This window comes from Mus caroli, unplaced genomic scaffold, assembly GCF_978045245.1.
Source record: "Mus caroli unplaced genomic scaffold, Mus_caroli_1 scaffold_9, whole genome shotgun sequence".
Classification (NCBI taxonomy): Eukaryota; Metazoa; Chordata; class Mammalia; order Rodentia; family Muridae; genus Mus; species Mus caroli.
Window position 1 is genome coordinate 61805335 of NW_028227264.1, and position 26094 is coordinate 61831428.

General features: G+C 41.6%; 1 protein-coding gene and 1 pseudogene across 4 annotated transcripts in view; both read left to right on the forward strand.

The window, feature by feature from the left end:
- The window catches only part of Ctnna3 (catenin alpha 3), a 1580538-nt gene that overhangs the window by 181820 nt on the left and 1372624 nt on the right, over positions 1-26094 (forward strand). The gene's annotated exons all lie outside the window — the stretch shown is intronic.
- LOC147002664 (large ribosomal subunit protein eL43 pseudogene) lies at positions 4073-5155 on the forward strand (annotated as a pseudogene).

The following is a 26094-nucleotide window of genomic DNA, read 5'->3' on the forward strand; positions in this document are numbered from 1 at the left end:
ACTATGTATACCAGGTTGGCCTCAACCTCAGAGAGACTCTGCCTGCCTGTTGCTCCTGAGATTACAGTACATGTCACTGTGACTGGCTCTTTAATCTTCCTATACATTATTAATCTGCTCAGATTTTCTGTGTCTTTATGGTTTTTTCATATATCAGTCTCGATAGGTTGTGTCTATCTAGAAATGCATTCATTTCTTTTAGATGATCTAACTCACTGGCATGTTCATAGCTTTCTCTCTCTCTTTTTTTTTTAAAGATTTATTTGTTTATATGTAAGTACACTGTAGCTGTCTTCAGCCACTCCAGAGAGGGAGTCAGATCTCGTTACGGATGGTTGTGAGCCACCATGTTGTTGCTGGGATTTGAACTCCGGACCTTCGGAAGAGCAGTCGGGTGCTCTTACCCACTGAGCCATCTCACCAGCCCCATAGCTTTCTTTTATGAGTCTTTGAATATCTGTGGAATAAATTCCCCCCCTCTATCATTTCTTTATCTTTCTTTGCAGTGTAGCTAAAAGTTTGTCATTTTTATTTATCTTTTTAGTTCTAGTTTTTGAAACTTATTTTTCATGTGAAAGGACAGAATATGTTTTTGTAGATTATATATTTCAACAGCTGCAGAAACTTTCTTTGGTGCCCTACCTTGTCACAAATGAAAGAGAACAGACTGAATGTAAGAACAGTTCATAGGGATGAAGATGAAGAAAAAAGAAAAGGAGGAGGAAGAAGAGATAAGAAGAAGAGAAAAAAAGAAGAAAAAGAAAGAAGTAAAAGGGAGAGGAGGAAGAGGAGGAGGGAGAAGGAAGAAGGAGGAGGGGGAGGAGAAAAAGAAGAAGGAGAAGGAGGGAGGAGGAGGAGGGGAGAGGGAGAGGGAGAAGGAGGAGAAAAAGGAGGAGGAGGAGGAGGACATTCTTAGCCCAGGCTGTCCACTCCAAGTTGGCCACACCGACAGGAGCAGTTTTACCCCCCTCAGCAGCCTTCGCTGTAAAGAATCAAGCTGACTCTCCTGTTTACTATGTAACAATGAAAACCACCTCCAATGTATGAAACTCTCCTGTCCAGGTGTGCATCTCCCCCTGTGTGCACAGTGGGAGGGACGTCACTGTGATTGACACTGTTTCCTTGCCAGGTGAAAACACTACTACTACCATCACCACTTTTGGTGTTAATGGTAGCTCTAGGAGAGTGTCTGCTGTGCTACTGGCTAAATTTCAGGAGGAGGACTGGGGCTGCTTAGATGAGGCCAGAGTTCAGAAAGCAGCCTCGAAGCCTTCTGTTTGCCAGGAGCTGATGGCCAGAGGGCTGATTTAATATGTAATGCAAGTTCAGTTTGTTCCTTTATTTTAAAAAGCAGACTCATCCCCCCCCCCCAGTCTCTATGATACATTTACATTTGGACAGCTTCAAGCTTGCCACTTTAGAAGAAACTAATCAACTATTACATTGTGTCTTGTTCTCCAAATGTGCCTGCTATAGAAACACTTATTTCAGAAATACATTCAGGTGAGGAGAAATACCAAGGGCCTCCTGGGCGTGTCCCACTCAGTGGTGCAGAAGGTTTACACAGATTTAGTTTCACTTTCATAGACTGGTTTCCAACAGCAACAAAATAAATCAATGTTATCAATATTTTTCAGAGACAGAACTACATTTAAGGTTGGGCATCTTAGAATTTTTATAAGTAGCTATTCTTCTATGGTCTGTTAGTCTATTAATCTTCACTAATTAAATACGCTATATTGAATGGAATATTTTTAGTATTGCTTACTATATCAAGATACCACACTACCAACCTGTAATGCACATTGGGTTTTTCTTTATATTTTTATGGGTCTAATTTTTCATCTTTTTTCTTTTTTGGGTTGTAAGCGTACAGAGTTAACATACACTAATATTCTCAACATAAACACAGCCCCTAATATTATAGCATCTGGTAGCATCACAGTTCAGTATTTATCATCTACTCCATTATAAAACCTTTGTTCCAAAAGAGCTGTATGGGCCTATTAGACAGATCTGCAATTACATAGGTAATGGTCTGTGGCTGCCTCGCAAAGCCCCGGCAGATGACCTGTGGCAGAACGTTGTATTGCATGCTGATTGGAAGTACTTAGACTTCAGGATGAAGCTGTTTACATTATTTTCAATTTTTTTCATCCTTTGTTTGCTTCCAAATGTAAATTGCATATTTTGTTCTAACTTGTTTGCTTAATGAAGAAGTTAGAGTTCCGTAGTCCTCTGTAATCAACCATTTTGGCCATTTTTTTCAACTTTTATGCGAGAGCCATTGACAAGAATTATGATCCTTTTGGTGGTTCCAGTGATGAGCATGTCAGCAACAAGGGGACAGAGACAAAGATGTATACTGTAACCTTCAGTGGCCCCAGGAGGCGCCCCTAATGTAGGGATGGTAACTCAGGAAAACTGATGCAGGGAAGCATTTCAGAACTAGCCACTGCGAAGCAGAGTTGAGTTACATTGTAAAAAAAAACTTGCTAGGAAGCTTTTTCTTCCTTCCTCTCTCTGTTGGCAAATAACTTTATAAGACAGCTCTGGAGATGACTTGGGTGGGACTACAATCTGATCAGGTAAAAAAAACGGGAGCCATGAGGTCTGTACAAGGAGGTTGGTATATATATAAAGGGATTCTGGGGAGGTTCCTAAGAAGTTACAGGTCTGTAGTTAGGGAAGGGGAGAGGCCTTGAGCAGTTGTTAATTGTGCTGGAACTCTTCTTGCTGAGCTGATGAGGGGTTTGAGTAGGCTTAAAAGCCAGGAATGATGTAGAACAAGATGGATAATTGTTTTTTTTAAATTATGTAGATTATATTGTTTGTTATTTTTTAAAAAATGAGTTTTGGTGTTAAAGCATTCATTTTGAGAGTTACTAAACAGAAAATGGTAATTCCACTTCAGAATAATAAAAAATTAGTTAAGGCATATACATAGTTTATGGAGGGTGAGATGTGTGTCATCTTGAACTTCTCTGAAGAGTTTCTTAGAAGAATTATAGACACTGGGAATGATATATAACTTATAGTTATCAATCAGAACTATGGTCAGCATCCTCTCATTGTGAACTTAATCCAAAATTCATGGAATTAGGTCAGTGCTAAAAGTTCATTGTATTTTTAGCCCTAAATGTTTTTATATCATACCCCACTCCCAACCGAGGCTCAGAAACCGTTGTGGAAGAGGGGGCAGAAAGACAGTGAGCCAGAGGAGGTTGGTGAGCACAAGGGAACAGAGGGCATGCACACACACAAACTCCCGGCAGTTATGACTGCACACAGCATTCATGAGCCCGAGCAATAACGACAAAGTCCCAGCATGGACAGGGAACACGGGTTTGAAGACTTACTACTAGTTGAGGTCTTATAGCAGCCGAGAGAAAGAGCCAGTTTTCCTTAAGGATGTAGCTTCTGGTGGGTTGACCAGGTTTCAGTGGAAGGTCACACACCCAGGAATATATGGGCAGCACACACTGGACTTCATGGATTTCAGAAAAGATAGGGAGTGGGTACAAAGTTCAGTGGGTAGGAGATAGGGGTAGAGTGTGAATCTGAGAGAAGTTGGGGCGGGAAGCAAATATAATCAAAACACATTTTATGAAATTGTCAAGGAAATATTGATAATAGAGTTTATTGTATCTTTTGTAAAGAATTAAAAAAATTCCTCATAAGAATAACAGTGCTTTCCAGATGGATCACAGGGCCCCCAATGGAGGAGCTAGAGAAAGCACCCAAGGAGCTAAATGGGTCTGCAACCCTATAGGTGGAACAACAATATGAACCAGTACCCCAGAGCTTGTGACTCTAGCTGCATATGTATCAGAAGATGGCCTAGTGGGCCATCAGGGGAAAGAGAGGCCCATTGGTCTTGCAAACTTTATATGCCTCAGTACAGGGGAACACTAGGGCCAAGAAGTGGGAGTGGGTGGGTAGGGAAATGGGGAGGAGGGCATGGGGGACTTTTGGGATAGCATTGGAAATGTAAATGAAGAAAATACCTAATTAAAAAAAAAAAGAATAACAGTGCTTTCAAAACCATAACTCATCTTTCTTTTACCTTATCCTATTCTTTGTCCCTCTATCTCTCCTTCTCTCTTTCTCTGTGTGTAGGCTAATAGACAACCTTGACTATTAGTCCTCAGGTTCCTCCCACCTTATCTTAACACAGGGCCTCTAACTAGCTTGGAACTCACCAAATAGGGCAGGTTAGATGGCCAGGACACCCCAAGAATATAGCTGTCTGTACCTTCTCTGTGCTGGGATGATAAGCAAGTGCCATTATGAATGGCCTTAAAACACACACACCGGCGGGGATCCTCGAGCTGCTGGTGGAAGCAGAGACGGTGTTGGGGAGGCAGAGAGAAAACGGGGTGCGGGAAATTTAAAAAGATGGGAAAGGCGCTTCCCTTTTATCTTAGCCCCTATCCTGTTGATTTATGGACCAATGCTTCTTTCTCGGACGAAGAACATGAAGATGCTGCTTTATCTAACAGTCACCTCGGAGGAAACGCCATGGTTCTTCCACAAGGGAGATCTGGCCCGGCGTCTTGGATCCTGAGATCTGTGCGAGATCCCGGCTTTGCGCCCTGTCCGCCCTGGAGCTGGATTTATCATCAGTTTAGAATAGCATGGCTACGATGTGTGGTGCGGATGGATGGACGAGCCCCGCAAGTGCAGACAGGACAGTCCACATCACCTGCCAAAGCAGCCAGCAATGCAACAGCTCTCCAAGATCAGGCCTAGGTCAATCACTGACCTGGCTAAAAGTACCAAGAAGGTCTGGATCATTGTGGTGCCTCTCTCCAGAAAATGGTGACAAAAATTGAAATCAACCAGCACACCAGGATCCTCTGTGGCAAGACCAAGATAATAATGGGGGCCACTGTCATCTGGCACTGTGGTTCCTTCACGGCAACAGTGGCTGGTGGGTCCTGGATTTACAACATCACTTCTGCTGTCACAGTCAAATCGGCCATCAGGAGACTGAAGGAAATGAAAGACCAGTAGAAGTGCTACCGTTTGAGCAGCCCTGGCCTGCAATAAATGAGTTCATTTCCTATGACAAATTGTAATAAAGTGTTGGTTGAGTAAAAAACAAACAAACAAACAAAAAAAACACACACACACACCTACACACCCACACACCATTTATTTGTTTCTTTGTGTTTGTGTATGTGTGTGTGTATGTGTGGTGGTGGTGACATGTGCCATGGTACCTGCATGTAGGTAACAGGACAAATTGTTGTTTCCTTTCATTGTGGGTTCTGGGGATCCAACTCAAAGACTGTCGGGTTTGAAAGAAAACACCTCTACTATCTAGCTGGCGCTCCTTCCTTTTTAATGTGGGTCCTGGGGATTGAACTCCAGTCCTTATGTTTGTGAGACAGTTTATTCACTGAGCCATCTCTCTAGCCCTCATGTTTTCCTTTTTTTCTTGAGACAGAGTCTTGTTAGGGAGCTCAGGTGCACCCTTGAACTCAGGATCCTCTCACCTCAGTTCGGAATTACAGGTGTGTACCGCCTGTCCAAACTACAGCCCATTTCATTTCTAACCACCCGCATGAATGTCCCTCACCCAAGCTCTATCACAGGATGGAGAAGGTTCCTTTGGGCCAGGGGTAGAACAAATAGTGGTGTGAGAGAGCTTCCTGTTAAAAGGAAACTCAGACCACTCTGCAGTCATTTGGGATGTTTGTACTTGGTTATTTTTGTTAAAGCAAGTGCACTAAAAATAATAAGACAGTGTATTAAATCATGACAAGGCTTTGACTTGGAGCCGGCCTTCAGTAAAAAGCAGAAAGCACTTTATTATTTTGAGAACCATTTTCCTCCCAAGCACCAACACAAGCAATATATTCATGAATAAAATCCCACTGGTGTGTGAGGCCAGTCTGATGAAAATGAAAAGGCACATATAAATTGTCACACAGCAAGATGAAAGCTGTGCTCTTTATGCACGGAAACCATTTTCTATTAGAATTACAAAGGAAGCCAGTTTACAGAAAGAACATGGAGTTTTGCATTATGTAAAAAGACTCTCTACTAATGTGCTCTGATGTACAGTCACATTCACTTTGACAGAGAAAGCATTAGTGACCATTGCCTGCACCAAAAGAGAGGGATTCCTATGCATGTCGCCATGGCTATTGTTTGTCAACTTCTCAGAACCTAGGATCACCAAGGGACAGAGTCTCAGTGAGGCCTTGCCTGGATCAAGTTGGTCTGCTGGCATGCTGACCAGAGATTTTTTTTTCTTTAATAGGTCAACCAAAGTGTGAAGCAGCAGCCCACCATGGGTGGTGGCATTCCCTAGGTTTGCAGCCTGCACAGAGAGTAGTCAGTGAGCAGAGTAGGAAGCATGCAGGCACCGATTCTCTTCTTGCTCTTGACTGTGGATGGGACTGGTTCCCTTAAGTTCCCATGGCCTTGACTTCACCACAGTGATGCTTGGTAAACAGGACATGTTAGCTAAGAAGTGATTTTTCTTTTTAAGTATCACTCAGAGTCAGGCATTTTATCACCACAACAGAGACAAAACTAGGGCACTTAAATGTTTTCATCTTCTGACAACTGATAGAGAAGTGGAGATGTGAGAAGGCACTGTCTTCTGGAGAAGTGAAGCTATCCCATTCTGAGGACTCCTGAGTACCTGCTCTTCATGCTATAAATAGATCTTTAACTTACTTAACAGTACATGATGGATCTGTGACCTGAGCCATAAACTGATGAGTGAAAACAGGTTTCATTTTGACAGGAGTATGGGTCCTTGTCCCTCTCTGTCAATCCTTTCCCTGTTTCATCTAAGAGAAACCAAAAAAATCACATTCCTGATGCTCACTCAGGCTAGGGCATTATTTAACAATAATGGCGGAGATGGGTGCAGAATGATTACAAAGGGAGAGCTTGTAGTCCCCAGCAGGGAGCGAGAGTAGTCTATAGTGTTCACAGTGGCTATTTACTGATGAGGATTATCAAGAAGGGAGATTGACAGAGCTAGATTTTTGGGTAACATGATAATCAAAGAGATAATTTCCTAGAATCAAAATGTGAGATTTTGTGGCCGAATTTCACTTTGAGACATTAATCATATTCTTTATTTTTTCTTTCTCCTTTTTAAAAATATCTTCTCCCACACTGGTCCACCCACTCTGGAGGAAAGTTTTAAGTCAGACTTAAATAATAAAAATGACGAATTCTTGATATCTCGTAGGAAGAGGTGGGTTAGCTATAACCAGATTGCCTTCCTTCGTCTTTCCTGCCACCCCAGGAAACATGCTTCACTCTGGGGAGAAGAGCTGGAGGGGAATGGAAGCTTAAACATGGCTTGTTTTTCTGCTACTCCTCCACTTGCCCCAGCATGGGAGCCTTGCTAGGACTTACTTCAGCAGAGTGCGCCACATCCGAGATGGCTGGTAAAACCAAGACCCTTGGTGGGCCCCTGAAAGTATATAACTGCCTGTTAGCCTTAGGGTAAGAGTGACTATTTCATTCCATTGTCAGTTCAGAATTTCCTTTTCAGTTCTGGGATAGAAAGTAGAATATACATATATATTCATAATATTATAATTATATTTATAATATTTATATGATTACCCAATAGTGTTATTAATGTTATTAATATTATAAATCTATATTATAAATATTTTTAGATATAAAAGAAATATATGTAAATTAAATTGAGAATTTTTTGAGACAGGGTTTCTCTGTGTAGCCCTGACTGTCCTTGAACTCACTCTCTAGACCTCTAAACTGGGCTGGCCTCAAGCTCAGAGGTCTGCCTGACTCTGCCTTCCATAGGATATGATTAAATATGTTAGCCACCACTGCCTGGCAACACACACACACACACACACACACACACACACACACACACACACATTTTTTTTTGAGACTTGAGTATAATATAAAAATCAGCTGAGGTCAAGGAACTTGATCACATGGAAGAAATATGAGGCAGTAGGCAATTTGGTTCCACTAGTGTGTAGCTCATTTCAGGGATCATCATTGCCATGGAGGGGACTGGGAATTGAGAGGGTCATGCACTAGCCAGTTTCCTTTCAAGTGAGCACTACCTGGTGCTGAAGACCAGATAGGTGTTGTGGGATCAGGAATAGGAGGTCAATAGAGAACCAAGGCAGATGCAGGTGGATGTGTATATGTATCCATTTGGCAAGTTCCCTATGTATGAACCTCCTCTGGCTTAGGCTCATTCTTAGGGAGAAGATTTTCAGGAGAGAAATTGGAGAGGGATTTAAACATCAGTGTGACTTGGTTATAAACTTAAGTAGGCTGAGAATTGGCTGAACTTGGATTAGTTTATTTGAATAGGATTAGATTAAGTTCTGCCCTAAGAGCAAAAAAAACCAAATCAATTTTATGGTAGGGAGAAAAGTTATAGTTCTAAATCTTTGTCGATCATGAGATTCTATCTGCTGTAAAGTTCCAAACCTAGGCACGGACAGTGAAAAATCGTATCTGGAAGTATAGCAGAGATTTAGATATGAGAAAGGGAGGGGAGGAGTGGAATGGGGAGGGAAGGGAAGAGATGGGAAGGAAGGGGAGGAGAGGAGAGTATTGTGTGCGTGCTGTGGGTGTGCATGTATGTATGTATGTGTAGGTAGGGGAGGTCTCTCTCATACTGAGTGCTTCAGTCAGTTACTTTGAGTTTTATATCCATGTCTGTCATAGTCACGAGGAACATGAGGTATCATTTTGGTTAAGGTTAAAATATAGGTTGTTAAGTTAAATTTGAATTTCAAATCAATAAGGAACGATTTTCCAATAATTTTGACTGTGTATAACCTACATAACACATGGGATGCACACACATTGAAAAGTATTCATTATGAGCTGGATATTGAATTTGAATGTGAGTGATGCATTTTTATTTGCTAAATCTGGCAACCTTACTCTTTGGTCCTTGAGCCAGTGAAAGAAAAACAACATCCCACACTTTAGTCACATAGCTATAAATAGTTGGTGGCTGTAAAACAGGTGTTGATACTACATGTAATGGTTAAGGCAGTTCTTGGGACATCCAGATGGGTTAGGCTGGCTCATTGAGGCAACCAAATAAGTCCAGGCAGAGTGAAAAAGAAAGTAGCCTACTTAGTAAGTTGTTTGAGAACACACAAAGTGGCATAGTTAGTATTTCTGGGTTTGTGTTACTGTTACAGCACAAATTCAGTTTTAAAAGAAAATTTTGGGAACATATTGATGGAGTAAAGGAAGGTGATCTTAAAAGCTATTGCTTCTCTTTCTCACACCTCTCTGGGCAGTCAGGCCCATGAAAGGGACCCTGCAAGTCCTTTGCAGGGAGCAGGCCTGTGAAATTAGTTGATTCCTATAAAGAAATCTTGATGTGTTACTTCATTTCAAATTGGCATTTTAGTCAAAGGATGTTTCTGAGATTAAGCTGGTGGGAGTTTAGCCAAAGTAGTGACAGTGATGTCATTCGGAGGAGTGTTGTGCTGAGTTACATGGCTCTGATTATCCGCAACTTTGAATCCATACAGCAATTTCCCACAAACCCCCTTCTCTGTGTAAGTATAATGCAGGTCGACCAGATGGAGCCCTTTACCTGGTTTGGATCCTTGGCTTTTAGTAGCTATTTTGAGATCTCACGGTTTTAGGTTTCCTGTCCTTAAACTAAGTTTCCTTTTGTATCCCAGAATAATGCTGTGCTCTGGATCTTACTCTCCTCTGAGGGCTTTGCTACTTCAAGAATTCTTATTTTTCCTTATTTTCTAAACTTACTTTTTCCTCTTACATATTAACTCATTAAAGTTGATTATTAAAAAAAAAACAAAACAAAAGACAACAACAGAACAACCATGAGGGTAGTAATTGTCATGACCAACACAATGGCGGTTTCCATTCATAGCAACATTATCTCTAGTAACTGCCCTACCATTTTTCTTTTCCCCATAGCTTAGTGTCTAAGAGTTTGGGCAACAAACCTGCTTCCTAACAATCCCAGTTGGATCCTGGAGTGGGATGTTTTCTGTTGCTACGTTTTGCTAGTTGGTGTTCTGCTTTCATTGTGTTGTGAGGTACTCAACCTTTCCACCACCAAGCATGAAAAGAAAAGAAAACAAGAACTATATACCTTTTCAAATATGTGCTTCATTAAGAAAACTAAATTTCAGAGAAACCCTGTCTCGAAAAACCAAAAAAAAAAAAAAAAAAAAAAAAGAAAAGAAAACTAAATTTCTCCCCTCCCCTTACCCTCTTTATAATCTTTCCTTTGAGAATTCCATAAAATGCATCTTGACCATTTGCACCCTCCTCCTCATCTTTTCCTGAGTGTGTCATTATTCCTTCCTTCCTTCCTTTTCTCTTTCTTTCTTTCTTTCTTTCTTTCTTTCTTTCTTTCTTTCTTTCTTTCTTTCTTGTGTTGGGATCTCACAGTATAGCTCTAGCTGACTTGGGACCATTTTGTAGACTAGGTTGGTTTTGAGATCACAGAAATCCTCCTTCCTCTGACTTCCAAGTGCTGTAATTAAGGTGTGCATCACAACACCTTGCAAAACAAAATTCTTAACATAAAGGTTGTTATAAAATATTTCTTTTGTGAGTATTATTCCCCCTTAGGGAAGAAGAGGACTACTGCCACACATAAAGTGAATTTTTCTGTAAATAATGAAGTTTGGTTAAGATATTGAATCATTACTTTTAGTGACTCTATCACATTAATATTAGATGTTAATAGGAAAAATTTTGTGACTGTGACCAGAGTATTGGTAACCCTCTATACTATCAATATCTGCTTCATTTTTTTACAGTATGGAAGATTGTTTAAAAATAAAGTATATTAATTAAAAGAATGATGTGTTATGTTAAAATACTCTGATGAGATTTGTCTTAAAGAAAAATAGCAAAGTACTTGGTTGAACAGAGAGAGTCAGCAGTTTTTAAAACGGTGGCAGATTAATCCAAGGTACTGATCTTCTTCAGATACTTACCTCAGTCTGCAAGAAGGTGGCCCAGGTCGCTCTCTTGGCCTTACAAAGTGCTTAGATGTTTGCCTTCTCTTAAAAGAGCAATGATCACATGCCATGTAGGCTTCTAGTGGATAATGCTCAAATGCAAAATGACAAATTGCAACTTAGGTTGCAAAATAATGCTTCATTTTTTTCTCCATCAAAATGACTAATTTGTGTGTAGGTTTTGGTTGCAAAGGTAGCCTGAGTTAGGAACAGAAAAAACTATTAATTTCTAACCAGACTCCAACTTTATAAAACACATTTTCCGTAATTGAAAAACAAATAACCCATTTTGCTTTGATCTGAGTTTGAATAATTTCCTCTAAGGAAAAGCTAGATCTTAGATCTATAAAGAATGATTCCTGAGGAAAGCTCTCTGAGATACACTAACAGGAAAAAAGAAGTAATTCTCCACACAGAGAATGTAGTTTGGCTTGCTGTTTATATAATATTTGATATAATGAAGCACGTTAGGGAAGAGGAATTAATTGCAACAAGAAACCAGATTATCCAAAGGATATCTGACCCCCAGAGCATCTGCTTTTTGACAGTAATGTTTTTGGCTCGTAGAGAATGTATTCTTCTTCCAGGGCTGTATCAGTTAGCTTCTGTTGCTATGACAAAACACCAAGACCAAAGGCAAGCTGCAGAAGGATGAGAGTCTGTGGTAGGAAGTGGAAGAAAGAGCAGGAAGGACAGCAGGAACGGGAAGGAGAAGATCACACCTTTATGGCAACCACTAAGCAGAGAGTGGGGTGGTTTGCATGTCTGCCACAGTCTTTCCTTTGAACTTTTGGTTCCCAGTTGGCATAGCTGTGCTGCAGGAAGTGTGTCACCAGGGGCCACGCTTTGAGATTAAAACCCTTGTATCCTTTATGGATCTGTTGCATTTTGTTTGTGGTTGAGGATGTGAGCCCTGCTTCCTGATCTTGCTACCCTTCCTGGAGCTTGCTGCCCCACTGAGAGAGGCTCTTAATCCTCTGGAACCATAAGCCCAAATAAATGCCTCCTTTTGTATGTTGCTTTGCTCATTTTTTTTTTTCTTTAAAATCACGTAACAGGAGGTAACTAATACAGGGAGTGAACTGGAAATAGAGCGAAGGCCATGGACTCTCAAAGCCCATCTCCCATGATGCACTTCCTCCAACAAGGCCACACCTCCTAAATCTCCCCAAACAGTACCGGAGACCAAATGTTCGACTGCTTGAGCCTATAGAGAACATTGCTTTTATTTATTTATTTATTTTTATTTTTTGACAGGGTTTCTCTGTATAGCTCTGGCTGTCCTGGAACTCACTTTGTAGACCAGGCTGGCCTCGAACTCAGAAATCTGCCTGCCTCTGCCTCCCAAGTGCTGGAGTTAAAGGCATACACCACCATGCCTGGCTAACATTGCTCTTTTTAACTACCACAAATGCCTTCATTTCTTTCTTCTTTCTTCTTTTAAAATTTATTTTTAAGTATGTGTATGTATGCGTGTATGAGAGCGGGTAACTGACGAGGCCAGAGGCATTGGCCACCCTGGATCTGGAGTTATAGGCAGCGGTGAGCTACCCAGTGTGGGTGCTGTGAACAAAACTGTCCTCTTTAAGAACAAAGTGCCACTGATCTGCCTCGCCAGCTCTCCACTTACTTCTTTGATATTTGCTCTTATTTTATTGTGTCATCTTTGCACATCCTATCAGGCTTTGCTTCATTTACTCTGTGTCCCCTCCTCTACTCCTCAGCACTTGGCACACATTATTACTACGCCATCTCTTGTTGTCTGGGGACCGATTTAGAACTTTTGGGAGTTCTGTGTTTCTGATTTCCTAACCTTCTCTTTCCTCACAAATATATCAATGCCCCAGTTCCTATTAAGTTGCTAGTATGAGTAGTTACCACCTGTTTCTCTCCCAAGCTTGATGTTCCAAAAAATGCTCTACTGTGATCCTTAGAGTTTGGGGTAGATCTCTTAGGGCCAAGAGTCTGTGGATGCCCCCTTTATTTATTAAGGACATGTATCTATTTACTTTTATGTGTATGTTTGTATGAGTTAAAGCACACCATGTGTATGCAGGGACATTCAGAGGACAGAAGAGGGACATCAGATCCCCTAGAACTGGAGTTATAAATGGTTGCGAGCCACCAGGTAGGTGCTGTGTCCTCAGCAAGAGCAGTGAAGTGCTCTTAAGTGCTGAGCTAGGTCTCCAGCTCTGTTTCTGGGAATGGCTATTCCCATTGGACATCCTGAGACACCTAGGGAATGGAGCTGATGAAGAGTCAGTATGCTGGGGACCACCTGCTGGATTCTCTTAGCTACGTGCACAGCTTTTCACAGCAGCTGTAGCTGTGTCACAGGGGTCTGCAAGTCCAGCTCCTCAGAGTGCACCGGTTCTCTGCTGTCATCTAAGGATTGGGACAGCTTCTCTTTAGACCACAGTCATGAATAGCTAGCTCATTGTCCATGAACACAGTCCTTTCTCATCTTGGATGATTTTATATTTCATTTTACTCATAAAACCTGACTTAGGAGAAATAGCCACTTTTGTGTTCTGGGGATTGTCTGAGTTGCTAGAGAGAGGACACACACACACACACACACACACACACACATCATGAGCAGATGTAAAGACCAGCTGACTCTCAGCCAATAAAAGCTTCATCACTGTGCACAAAGTGACATGATTAGGAGCCCTGGCAGTGGGCAAAAGAGACATTTTTCGAAAGGAAATTGTCTTAGGGTTTTACTGCTGTGAAGAGACACCATGACCAATGCAACTCTTATAAGGACACTATTTAATTGGGGCTTCTTTACAGGTTCAGTCCATTATTATCAAGGAAGGAGCATGGTAGCATCTAGGCAGGCATGGTGTAAGAGGAGCTTAGAGTTCTGCATCTTCTTCCAAAGACAAACAGGAAAAGATTAGCTTACAGGCAGCTAGGATGAGAGTTTCAAAGCCCACACCCATAATGCCACATTTCCTCTAACAAGGCCACACCCACTCCAACAAAGCCATACCTCCTAATAGTGCCACTGCCTGTGCTAAGCATATTCAAACAATCACAGCAATGTCCTACTGTCAAGCTGTAATAGTCATGCTTAGGGCTGCCACGAAATGATCCATGAAAATGATCTGTTCCCCTCACCTGCTCCTGCCAGGTGACTCTCACTTTCTGGGTTGACACAAGGTGACAAGTCTGTCCTTGGGAGACCTTTTTAAATGTAGCTCCTAAGTGGGCTACAGGGAATGGACACTTCAGCAGGACATGAATGGGGTATGCTTATGCAATGGCACATGAGTGGAGTCAGAAGACAGCCTTGGACATTAGTCTTCAGTTTCATGCTTTATTTGATGTAGGCTATCTGCAGTTTGATGCTGTATACAGTCTAGCTGGTCCAGAAGCTTCCCACCCCCTACCTCCCCAAAGTAGCACATCTAGTTTACAATCATGAGTTACAGGGCTTGCATTTTTCATGGGTTCTGTGGGGGATTTGAACTCAGGTTACTGGCAGTATTTAGAACTTCAAACATGGTTTGCATTTCAAAATCTGATATTTCTCTATCCTTATTTCCCATAAGCTTGTACTGCCCTTTCATTGGAGACAGACAAATTCATATTTTTTTGTGCCATCTTTTCTGGCTTTATTCACATAAGAATGTACTGCCAACTTTGAAATTCCTCCTGGTGAGAAAAATATATCCTACTTTTTGGCTTTGCATATCTGACTAATCCAAAAGCAATGCCAGTGCCAAACCTTTTCTATAAAGGGATAATAATAATTAAGTTGTGTTAGAAGAAAACAACTGCTTATACCACAGCATTCATGTATTGGTTGTATTTGATTATTTGACAGAATATATGAAGTTCTTGCAGGAATAACCTCACAAAAACTTGTATTATTATTTTTTAACTCTAGCTCATTACTTTGTGGCACAACTTTGAGAATATTTAGATCGTTTTTGTTTTGAGAAAGAATCTGGGCATACTTCCCCTGTGAGATACCACTAATAATGACTTGTGTGCGATTAGGAGAAGCACCATTGCGCAGATGAGAAGCAAAAAATATGCTCTGGCAGGAACCGGTTGTGGTGCACATCAGCATGTCTCTACATCCGAGGAATGTTTGATAATTATGTGCAATTAGCCCCAAAATAAGTCTCGGTTCCTCTTTGGGAGCATCCACAGAATTTGGGTTGCAAATGAGTGTTCTAATGTGAAAGAACAGTCTGACAGGTAGAAAATCACTTCATGGACATTTTACAGAGAGAAAACCACGTAGGTGAAAATAATACAAAAATGGAAACAAATATATGGTGTCGGGAGGAGGAGAATTGTTCTCAGTTGACCGGGGAGGTGGCAGTGTCTTGGCACTGGAGAAAAAAAAATAGCCAAGTGTTTGATGGTCTGTAGTTATTAATAATATTGTGCATGTGTGGAGAGATATGTTTTTGTCTTTTCTCAGTGCAAACACCATTCTGTACCTTCCCCACATTTTATTTTCCTAATAGGCAGTAGCTGTTTCTCCAGGTGCCACGCTCACCTCCTCCTTAGCTGTAACTAAGCTGGAGGTGAGGCTGCACAATAGGACCAAGGAGAATAACATACCTCCCCCTCAACCCTGCCTGCAGAAGGCTGCAGAGCTCTTCAGAATCTGTCTATTCACTTAAAACCTTGATTATTTATTGTAGAGATTTTTTCCTTTTTGTACCACTGTAAGTTGGTGGAGTTACTGTAACTTTACTGAAGAGTTAATTCTTGGCTCATTTCTTTTCCTTTTTGTCTTTTCAGTCCAGGATCTAAAGTACAAACTCTCTTGCCGTGAGATTCTTGGGCAGGATGGGTTCAGAGCCTCCCTCTGCTGTATGAGGACATTAGAGCCGGGGTCTCCGAGTTGGGCAGTTAAAGCTCAAAATGGTTATGCTGTGAAGGCTGAGGAAGCAGAGCAAATAGCTACTTTTCAAAAAACGAAAATGTTATGTGAAAAAGTGATCCTTTCCCAACAGAATCCAATCCCTTTCAAACATCAAAAGTTACTATTTATAATGCCACCACACACCTAAAGTCTTATTATTTAAAATGGTGCAGACTATTATGGAATCTTGCTGGCTTGCTTCTAAATGCTTCCAAGTTAGCAACGCCAGCTCTGAATTACCCACCCCTGGTTCTAAAGAGACAGAAAAACACAGGCAATCGCATCCACAGAACGTTAAACGTCTTTTAGGCATTCATTACTGTTTCTTCCTCAAGCTTCTCAAAGGAACAGCCTTATACGATCTGCGCTGTCTTTGTTTCTTCCTCCATGTTTTTGATGGGCACAAGAGGAATGTTCTGCACTGAGGGCTTTAGGTCAAAGAAAAGCAAAACTCCACAGCGTCGCCCATCTGGAGGGGTTGGTCATTCCACAGGGCACTCTCTTGGGTGGGCGAAGAACTCCTTTCCTTCACTGGGTCTTTTTCGAAGACCTGCTTTTGTTCAAAGGCCCCCGTCTTGCAGAGAGGCACTTCTTACAAAGATTCCTGTTCGTGAACTACATATAAGCTATATGTAGAACCTGCCCTGGAAGATCCTCGGGTTCTTCAGTGGGGTCTGAGTCCCAGTCCTTACCAACCCCAGCTTTCAAGAACACAGTCCGCGGGCTGCTTCTCTCTTAAGCAAACAGCAACCATCACATCACAGGAATAGACAACAAGTGGGCGGAGTTGTGGGAGGGTTAAGGAAAAGGGCTTCTATTTGCCCCGAGAGGAAATGGTTGCAGACTAGAGGAATTCAGGGCATTTTATTTGGGAATTTTGGAGGAGATTTTTCACATTTTTGGAGGAGTTTAAACTTATGGAGATGGTAGAAGGAAAGGATACTTTTGTGGGGGGAAAAGATGAGCAAAAGAATAAAGATATTTCTGAGAACAAACAAATAAACAAAAAGAGCAACCAATTTAAGGGATGATTTCTATAGAACAAGACAGGCAGGAGAGATGGTTTGGTTGGAGTTAGGCTGTCAGGTGTTTTAGGAGTTAGGATGAGAGTTTCATGTTCAGAAGGGGCGAATGCTTGTAGGATTGTGATTGGTGTGAAAGAGTCACGTGATGGAGACGAGGCTGGGGGCAGAGGGGTTGAGGAGTCTACTGAGCTGCTTCAGACAGACTTACGGAGCCCCGGGAATACAGAGAAGGAGCACGGGCAGAGCTAGGAAGGGGTTTCAAGGCAGGCAGGGTTGAGGAGGGCTTCTTAAGAGTCATTCGTGAAGCTGGACTATGTCTTAAAGTTAATAAAATTTGAGGCATTTTCAAGATCTACAAGTGGCATGTACTTGCATTTAAAATTATATACGTATTCTTATTTTTTAAAATCAAAATGCAGTTATTTATACTACTTTTTTTTGCAGTATTAAAGGTTGAACCTGGGACCCCACAATAGGTACTCCAATACTGAGATGTGCCCCCAAGCCCCCTCTTCCCATTTTATTTTTACACAGGTTCTTACTAAGTTTCCTGTAACACAGGCAGGCCTTATATCTGTGAGCCTCCTAATGATCTGGGATGATAAACCTGAGCCACTATGCCTGGGTCTAATTATACTGGTGGGTATTAATTGTACATATTAAAGGACACATTTGTAATTTATATACGTAGTCATTCATGTATGTATACATATGCTATGCATACATATGATACTATCTACCTTCCCAGCAACCCTTTCTCAACTGTCCATTCATTTCCTCTCCCTCTGAATTGTCTTGCTATTCTCTAGTGAATCCTATGTAACTTTCCTATTATTCTATTCATCATCATCATGATCATCATCATTATTATTATTATATAATTCTAGGGTCCACATGTGAAAGAATACAATTGATACTTGTCTTCTTGTGTCTGGCTTATTTCATTGAACACAATGTGCAACAGTTCTACCAGTTGTTTTTCTGCAACTGGCATTATTTAGTTCTGTATGGCTCAGTAATGCTTATCTATCTATCTATCTATCTATCTATCTATCTATCTATCTCATGTTTTTATTTGTTATTCTGTTGGTGGCTACTTTATCTGATTCTATAGTTGGGCTATAAGCATGAATCAGCTGCTATCTCTCACCATATGTACTTTCATATCTAGCCCTGATATTGGGTACACACAGTCTATGGGGCAAATTCAGACTACTTTTGGTTTTGTTTGTTTGTTTGTTTGTTTTTTGTTTTTGTTTTTTGCACATAAAGTTATCTAAGAATATAGACATGCTTGTTTTTTTTTTAATTTTAAATGTACTATTACTGTTTCTGTGCTTCAGTGCAGAGTTGAATATTTGCAAGAGATGGTTTTCTCAAAGAGCCCAACATATTTACTCTCTTGTCTTTTGGGTAAAAAGTTTACAGTTTTCTGGTCTGGAATTATTAGGTAATTCAAGTTAACAGAACAAAATTAATCTTTTGGAGCTGGATTACAACCCTAGGTCCCAGGAAAACCAAATCTTTAATGTATTGGGCTAAATTGAACACATATCTTGAAATGAATGCTCATTGCTGTGTTACTCAGAAGACTTGGCTATGATCGTGAATTCTTTTTTATGTGTTTCGCAACCTTTCAGTGCAGCTGGAAAGACACTGCTGTTTTTGAGCTGGTAGCCTGATAAGAGTTCGTGCGGTAAATTTCCTCAGATGGTCTTCATGTTTAGGAGCCAGACTTCAAGCAAATACCATCAAAGATAAATCATGGGTTCTTTTGACAAGAAAATCAATACCCAGGTTGTGGATGTAGTGCAGAAGCAAAGCACTTGGTTCCCATGCACGAGGCTGTGGGCTCAACCCTCAGTACCACAGAAGAAAGCTAGCAGTAAAAAGTCCATCTTCTACAAAGCCTCTCGATGACAATGCAAGCAGGGAACCAGGTTTCAGAAGTCTTTACACCACAGTGAACGCTATTCTGACGGCCTCGCTTGTATTTCATAATCCCATCTTCACGGAAATCCAATGATGGAAAAATGTAAACCAGCGTCTTCTAATGGAAAAGTGTAGAAATCTTATTGAATATACTGGTTCATATTGGTGGTGGCCATTCTGAGTGATTTGAGAGATACCTAGGAGATCAGCGAAGCATACTTCCAGGTGGGAACATGTGGACCGGTTCAGAAACAGCTGTCACGGGGATAGCAAAGGAGGGGGAAGACCTTAAATGTGGGGGACACAGTCCAGTGGATTGCAGATCCAGATAGGATAGTGCTGCCTGTTGCCTAGACTACTCACTGCCGACCCCTGGGAACAGGTGAGAAAGCCCCAGCAAGCTCTTCTGAACACTGCTGCAAGCTCCTTTAATACCCTCCACCCACTCTGCATTGGTCCAAAGGGAGCATCTCTTCAAATAACAGTCCCTGATTGGCCCGCATTGTCTAAGTCAGCAATCCTTGCTCTCTCACACAGTCTTCAATTAGGGCCTCCTGCAGGAGATCCATAGATAACATAGAGGTGACCTTGCTGTTTCTGCTACAAGATAGAAGCAGGAGGAAGAAGCCCCCCGAACTCAAGCATGGTCCATCAATCTCTCTGCTTCCTGTTGCCACAAGGCAAGCAACTCTTCAATGGCAAGTCTTCTACTAAGATGTCCTGCTTCCCCACTGGTCAATACCAGCAGCCCAGGTGACCGCAGACTGAAATCTCGGGAACTATGAGCCGTTTTCCCCAGGTATTTTGTTACATTGACAAAAATCTAACACAGACTCACACAGTCCCCAACTCCTTTCTCTTTCTCAGTGTTATATACAGCTGGGTTCTAGTTGCTTTTTGTTTGCTACGTATGTTTAATCTCAACTACAATAGATTTGTCTTGCAATGTGTAGTAGAGCCAGATCCAAGTGAAGCCCATCAGAGCCCTGATCCAGGGTCCTTTTCTTTTTAAAACCACAGAATTGCATTTTGACTTCATCCCACACCAACTCGAAGAAGAAACATGCAGATTGTGATACCACCCCCTTCTCCTTCCTAGACGTCCAGCACATCCTTATGCATCTGAAATCATGCTTATGAATTCAGATAACTCTGGATGTGTCTAACAAATGAGAGAAAGGTGGCAAAGGGCCCGGGGGTATTAATTATCTGACTGTTGATTAGGGATTCTTGTGGGACTTCTTGCTGGGGAACAGATCAGGGTTCCAGCTTGCCACTCTAGGTATTTTTGTTTGTAATCAGGGGAACAGAAATTTTGGTCTGTAAGTAGCATGAAACTAAGATTCAAAGCAAACATCGTCAAAAATCTGCAGCCATAATTTCGGCAAGCTTCATTTCATTCATGAGGTTGGTGACTGAATATGTGGACATGACCTTTCAACTATCCTTCCCGTCTGTTTGTGTGTGTGTGAATGTGCACGTGTGCATGCATGTGCATGTGTGTGTATGTGTGTATATGTATGTGTGTGTGTATGTGTGCGTGTGAGAATGAGTTCAGTCTCCATGGAGGTCAGCAGATGGCATTAGATCTCTTGGACAGGAATTATAAGCGATTGTGAGCTGCCCAATCGATCTTCTGCAGGAGCAGTAGATACTCTTAGTTGTCGATCCCTCCTTCAGCCCTCTCTGATACATGTTTGAACCTCTCAAGATGTTCCATCTGCCAATGTCTCTCACTGGCAGAGCCTGCTCATATATAGGATATGGTACAAGACCAGAATATGTGGAAATAGTTTTAAGTTTCTAGCTCCTACGACTAGGAGAGGTGTGTAGAAGAAACCAGAGTGCATTTCAACCCCCCAAACACAATATTCACTAAAGCCCAACGACACTAGCAACTACAGTAGTTATGGTAAACTTGATACAAAGCTTCAATCTGAGAGCCGATATTAACATCACTGTGGCTTGCTTTTGAACTTCTCAGTTGTGGTACTTTCAACCTGGAATGAATCATAGGTTCTCTCACTTTCCAAAAGAAGCCATGCAACTTGCGTGGAAAGCTGTGGTTGAAAACCGGGTTAACTCTTTTCCGGAGACTGGTCAGTGGCCATCCAACCTTGATCTGTGAACTCACATTCCTCAGGGGGGAAAATAATGAAAATTGAGTCAGGATTTCTCTTTCTAGGACTGACCTTCTGACTCATTGTGTGGCCTGTATTCCTGATGCTTCACTGATACAATGTTTTAAAACAATAACCAATGGTATTAATGCTAGATTAATAATTGCATAGAAGTTTAATTAATTAACAAAAATGCAACCATTAATTCATAGACGTTTACTGACCAGGCACACCTTGTATTAAGTAGAGTTGAGAGAGAAATAGAGACCAGAGACAAAGTATTTTATGAGTTCCGTGCTGAAAATTTAAAGTGCCTTTCTGTAGTCATTTGTATTACTTTTATTCCCTGTTTTTTTTCTCTATTTATTCCTTTTTTGGTGATTCAGAAACCTGTAAATAGTGAGGCTGTCCTAAACTGTGTTCATATAAGTAAATGCTAAATTGAAAAAAAAAAAACCACACGCCAATTTATTTTAGAATATTGACTATTTCCTTTGCTGCATTATGGTTCTTTCCCATAAACCACATGTTAAGCTGGTCAGGACACTGGGTTTGGAGGTGGTTCTGACAGAGCACAAGGCAAGCACTTGGACTCTGGAGATCCTGGAATACGGTTTTGTGTCCAGTGCTTCTCCGGATGTCTCATTCTGAAGACAAACTGCTGAAGAAGAGGCATCTGAATGTCTCAACGTCCTTGGGGCAGTGATCGTCGGCCGTTCTATCCTGCCCAGCAAAAGCGATTGTTCCTGGGCTTGAAGTTTACAGTTTGAGAAGGACCTCGCCTCTGCCCCAGTAACTTTTAGCCTGACAGTTCTTAGTGTCCATGAAGAATGCATTCTGTAAATTCAGCACCTTTAATTCCAATTACTCACCAAACCTGCTTTCGGATGCCCGTTCCCCACACCGCCAGCAAGCTCACAAATCATACAGAACACAGTGGGGCTAGAGACCCACACAGCCCAGCACCGTCGCCCCGGACATCCATCCTCTAGCGTTGGGATTCCGAGATGTACCTTCATCTCTCTTTGTTCTCCTTTCTGATCTCTCTGCTAAGATTAATTTTTTTTCTTCACAATGAACTTTGTATGGGAAAAAGAAATGATTTAGTTTTCAAATGCTTTTTTTCCCCCTGCTCCCTGTAATCAAAGAGGATGCCAAAAGAATTCACACAGCAAAAATAAATGAGTTGAACAAACAAAAAAAGCCCCTTCACATATTGTAACGACCCAGAATAAAGTTAACGAAAGAGCACAAGAGTAAGGGATTTGCTTTAGCTGCAGTGTTCCCATCTAAAACAATCGAAAACTTCTCAAGTAATTTCTGTTAACTGCAAGCAGTCTTTTCTTGACACATAGGTATGTAGACAGAAGTGTATCTATGACTGATGATCTCTCAGACAAACTTAACAATGTGCTGTAATTACAAATTAGATATATTATCAGGAACAGTCAATTACACCATTCCCCCTATCTTCCCCCCCTCTCCACCCCCCACTGCCAATACAGAGAGGATGCCCTGGAAACACCAAAAGTTTTCTTTGAGTTGAAGTCCAACTGGTGGTCTTCCATCCAGAAGGCAGAGCTCAAACTCATGAGCACTTTCTTGGTATAGTGAAAACAAACCTACTGGAATCCCTGAGCTCTCCTTTCCCCCCAGAGGACCCATCTCCTCCAATCCTTTCTGATTCTCCACTGCTAGAACCCCCTTTTAACTTCTAGAATTACAACCCCAGTTCCTGTGAGGAGAGAGCTTGTGCCTATCCCAGAAGCCTATAGGCAGCAGGAGATAATTCTAAAGTTAGTACAATTCTTGTTGTTCTAGCTATGCTGCCTAGCAGCCTCAGACCTTGGGCACTTTATCCTTTGTTCTTACCATTCACATTTGTGATACAAAGTGAGTGGAGCAGAGGGTTTCTCAGGCCTCTTCTTCCTTTATTTTTTTGCAGCTAAGGGGATCAGATCTAAGGCTTGTGCTCACTGCACAAATGCTATGACCTTGAGCCACGCTAGCCTTGTTTCTCCCAGTTCTGATGCCGTATTCTTGAGGCTATAGAAACACTGTTGGAGTTGTTACAGCTGATTGTCAGAGATACAGAAGAAGCAGATGCCAATGTAGTGTATAAGTCGCAGAAGAGATTTATTTGTGGTAAGGCTTTGATGGTTAGTGGAGAGGGCACCTAGAGAGAGTAGAAAAGCCATTGTTTTTTGTGATCCACATCCCCTTAGGTTTATACAATTAAGGTATGTAGCTCTTACAACTACATGTGACAGTATAAAAGCAGAATAGTGGTACCCTGTAAATGTCAATGTACTAATTCTATTGCCCATGAATATATTGTTACACTCCAAAAGGGAAATAGGTCAAATGTAGAATTAAGTCTGATGAATAGCTGACTGTAAAATCTGGAGGTTCCACTGGATTGTTTATGTAGATACAGCATCATTAGAAAGATTGTGAAAGGTGGGGGGGATGGCAGAACGGAGAGACAGCAGCACCAGAAGCACATAGCCTAACCTTGTTGACTGATAGAGATACGGGGTCCTAGGCCAAGCATCTCATTGAGTTCCAGAAACCATGAAGACAAGGGGACTGATTGTCACCTAATGGCGTTAGAAGAAACACTGACCTGCTTACACCTGGCTTAGCCCCACGCAGCCCACTTTGTATTTATCTTCAGAATGGAGAGTAATGCCTAGGAGATGACAAATGGATGTTTTCCAGCCATGAAACATGTATAACTTGTTGCAATAGCAACAAAAACGAATTCAGAAGGTCACTTTATTCTAATTTTTATAAAAATGGGAACTGAGTCTTAGAGTAGATATAGAATCGCCTCATGTTCTCAGAACCAAAGACAGAGAAGGAGATTCAAACCCAGGCATGTTTTTGTCGACAGTCTAGACTCCAGTGGTACCTTTCTTGCTTACTCAAGTCATTTCTAGCTGTTCTAGACCACACCATTGGCTCCAGAGGAGGGACCACTATGCGTGTCTTCCACCAAGATTCTTAGCATGCCTTTGGGTCTAGTTCTAGAAACTCCTACTGCTTCCAAGAGTCAGAGTGGGGGGGGGGAGGGGAATTCCATTTGCAGGACAATCCTTAAACCAGAGACGTTTCTGTTCTATCCATAGCAAACACCCTTGCCCACTTACTCACAACCGGAAAGCCCTGGGGCTGTTTTGCTCCTGTGACTATCCTTCCATTCTTAGAAAGCATCAGGAGAGTTTTAATACAAACAATATTGGGGCACCCATGTTCCTCTTCCCACATAGTTTGCTACATTTGGCTTATAACGTTTTCCAGGCAGGAGAAACAGAGCCTACAAGCCAGAAGTTACCAACCAATGTTACCCTGGTTACATTCACAACAGTCCATTTATTTCCTGAGTTAAAAGCAGTTTCTGAGACAATGCATTTAGACATCCTTCATAAAGAATGTCGTTGATAACACGCGTTATAACTCGCACATAACAGATATGACAGCATTTAAAATACCACCTGATCCGAAGCTGGGGCCTGACAGTGTTTATAGTTGATTTGCGAATTAAACCACAGAGCAGTTGTCGACGGCACAGCTAACTTTCACAAAGATAAAACATATTTCTATTTGAACCCTAAATGGTGGTTTTGGTCCTGTCTTAAGGGGGGGAAAAGAGACATTTCCTATAAATCAGTTTAGTTCTATTTGTTTTATGAGCTGTACAGAAGTACAAGCCCGAGTTTAATGAAGTATTTCACACGTCCCCTCATAAGTCTTTCTTGGAAACCCAAGACATCAGTGTTATGATAGGCTATCAGCAGAAGGGAGGGCAAGGTTCATTATTCTAGAAATATTACTATCCACGGGCGTGCGCGGCAATGAGAATTTAACTATTCCGATGGTTACTTTGCATTAAGTTAACAGGCGCTTCAGATCAGAAACAACCAAACATGGACCCTTGGTAAGAGCTGAGACTGCAGCCTCTTATCTCTCCTTGGAGCCTTTTATCCTTCTGTGTTGTTATATTTTCCTTCGACTTTGGATTAGGGTAGAATTTAATTCTTTTCTCTCCGCTTTCATCTGTAGGTTCAACTTGTTATGGAATATGCATATATATTATAGAATATACATACACACATCTATTTATACATATGTAATATTTAAGGGTTGATGTTCTAAGATTACATTTATCTTATATGTAGGTATGTGTGTAGGCCATGTGTGTGGATGCTCACAGAGGCCAGAAGAAGGTACAAGATGGCAGTCCTAGTGACTGCGAGGCTCCCAAAGAGGGTGCTGGGATCTGAAATCAGGTCTTTTGGAAGACTATCAAGTACTCTTAACTGATGAGTCATCTCTCCAGTCCCCATGGTTTGAGGGTTTAGAGACAAACCTTTTATTTTAGTGTGCGTGTGTGTGTGTGTGTGTGTGTGTGTGTGTGCGCGCGCATGCACGTGTGCTCGTGCGTGTGTGTGTTTGTGTTTTTGTGCATGTATGTTGGCCCACATACCATGGGATGAATGTGGAAGTAGGAGGGCAGCCTTGGGTGTTGGTCCTCACAGTCTACTTGGTTTGAAGCAAGGTCTGTTTTCATTCACTGCTTCACATTCTAGGCTAGTTGACTGAGACTTTCTGGGGATTCTCCCATCTCTCCCTCCCTTCTTCCCACAGAGTTCAGGACTGCAGTTAGAAACACAGAGCATCTGGGGTTGATGTGAGTTCTGGGGACCCACACTCAGGTTGGCAGCCTTCCGTGGTATGTGCCTTACCTGACGAACCATCTCTCCAACCCTAAGATAGCCTTATACAAGACAGAAAACGGCAGCACAGAGAGTCCTGGATTTTCCCTTCAGGCTTCTTCTGTTGCAACATCTTATGATCCACTTTGCCACAGCAAAGAAGTCAGTGCTAAGATGTCATCATAAGCCAAACCTCATCATTTAGATTTCCCCTATTTTTCTTATCATGCCCTCTTCAGCTTCAAGATCTAACCCTAGGACATCACATGATGCTCAATCACTATATTCTTTCAGTCTTTTCTTCTCTGAAAGTCTTTCAGATTTTCATGACTAATAATTTTCATGGGTACTGGTCAGGTATTTTGTAGGTGGCCCTTGTGTTAATCACTTCTGGAAAAAAATATACCT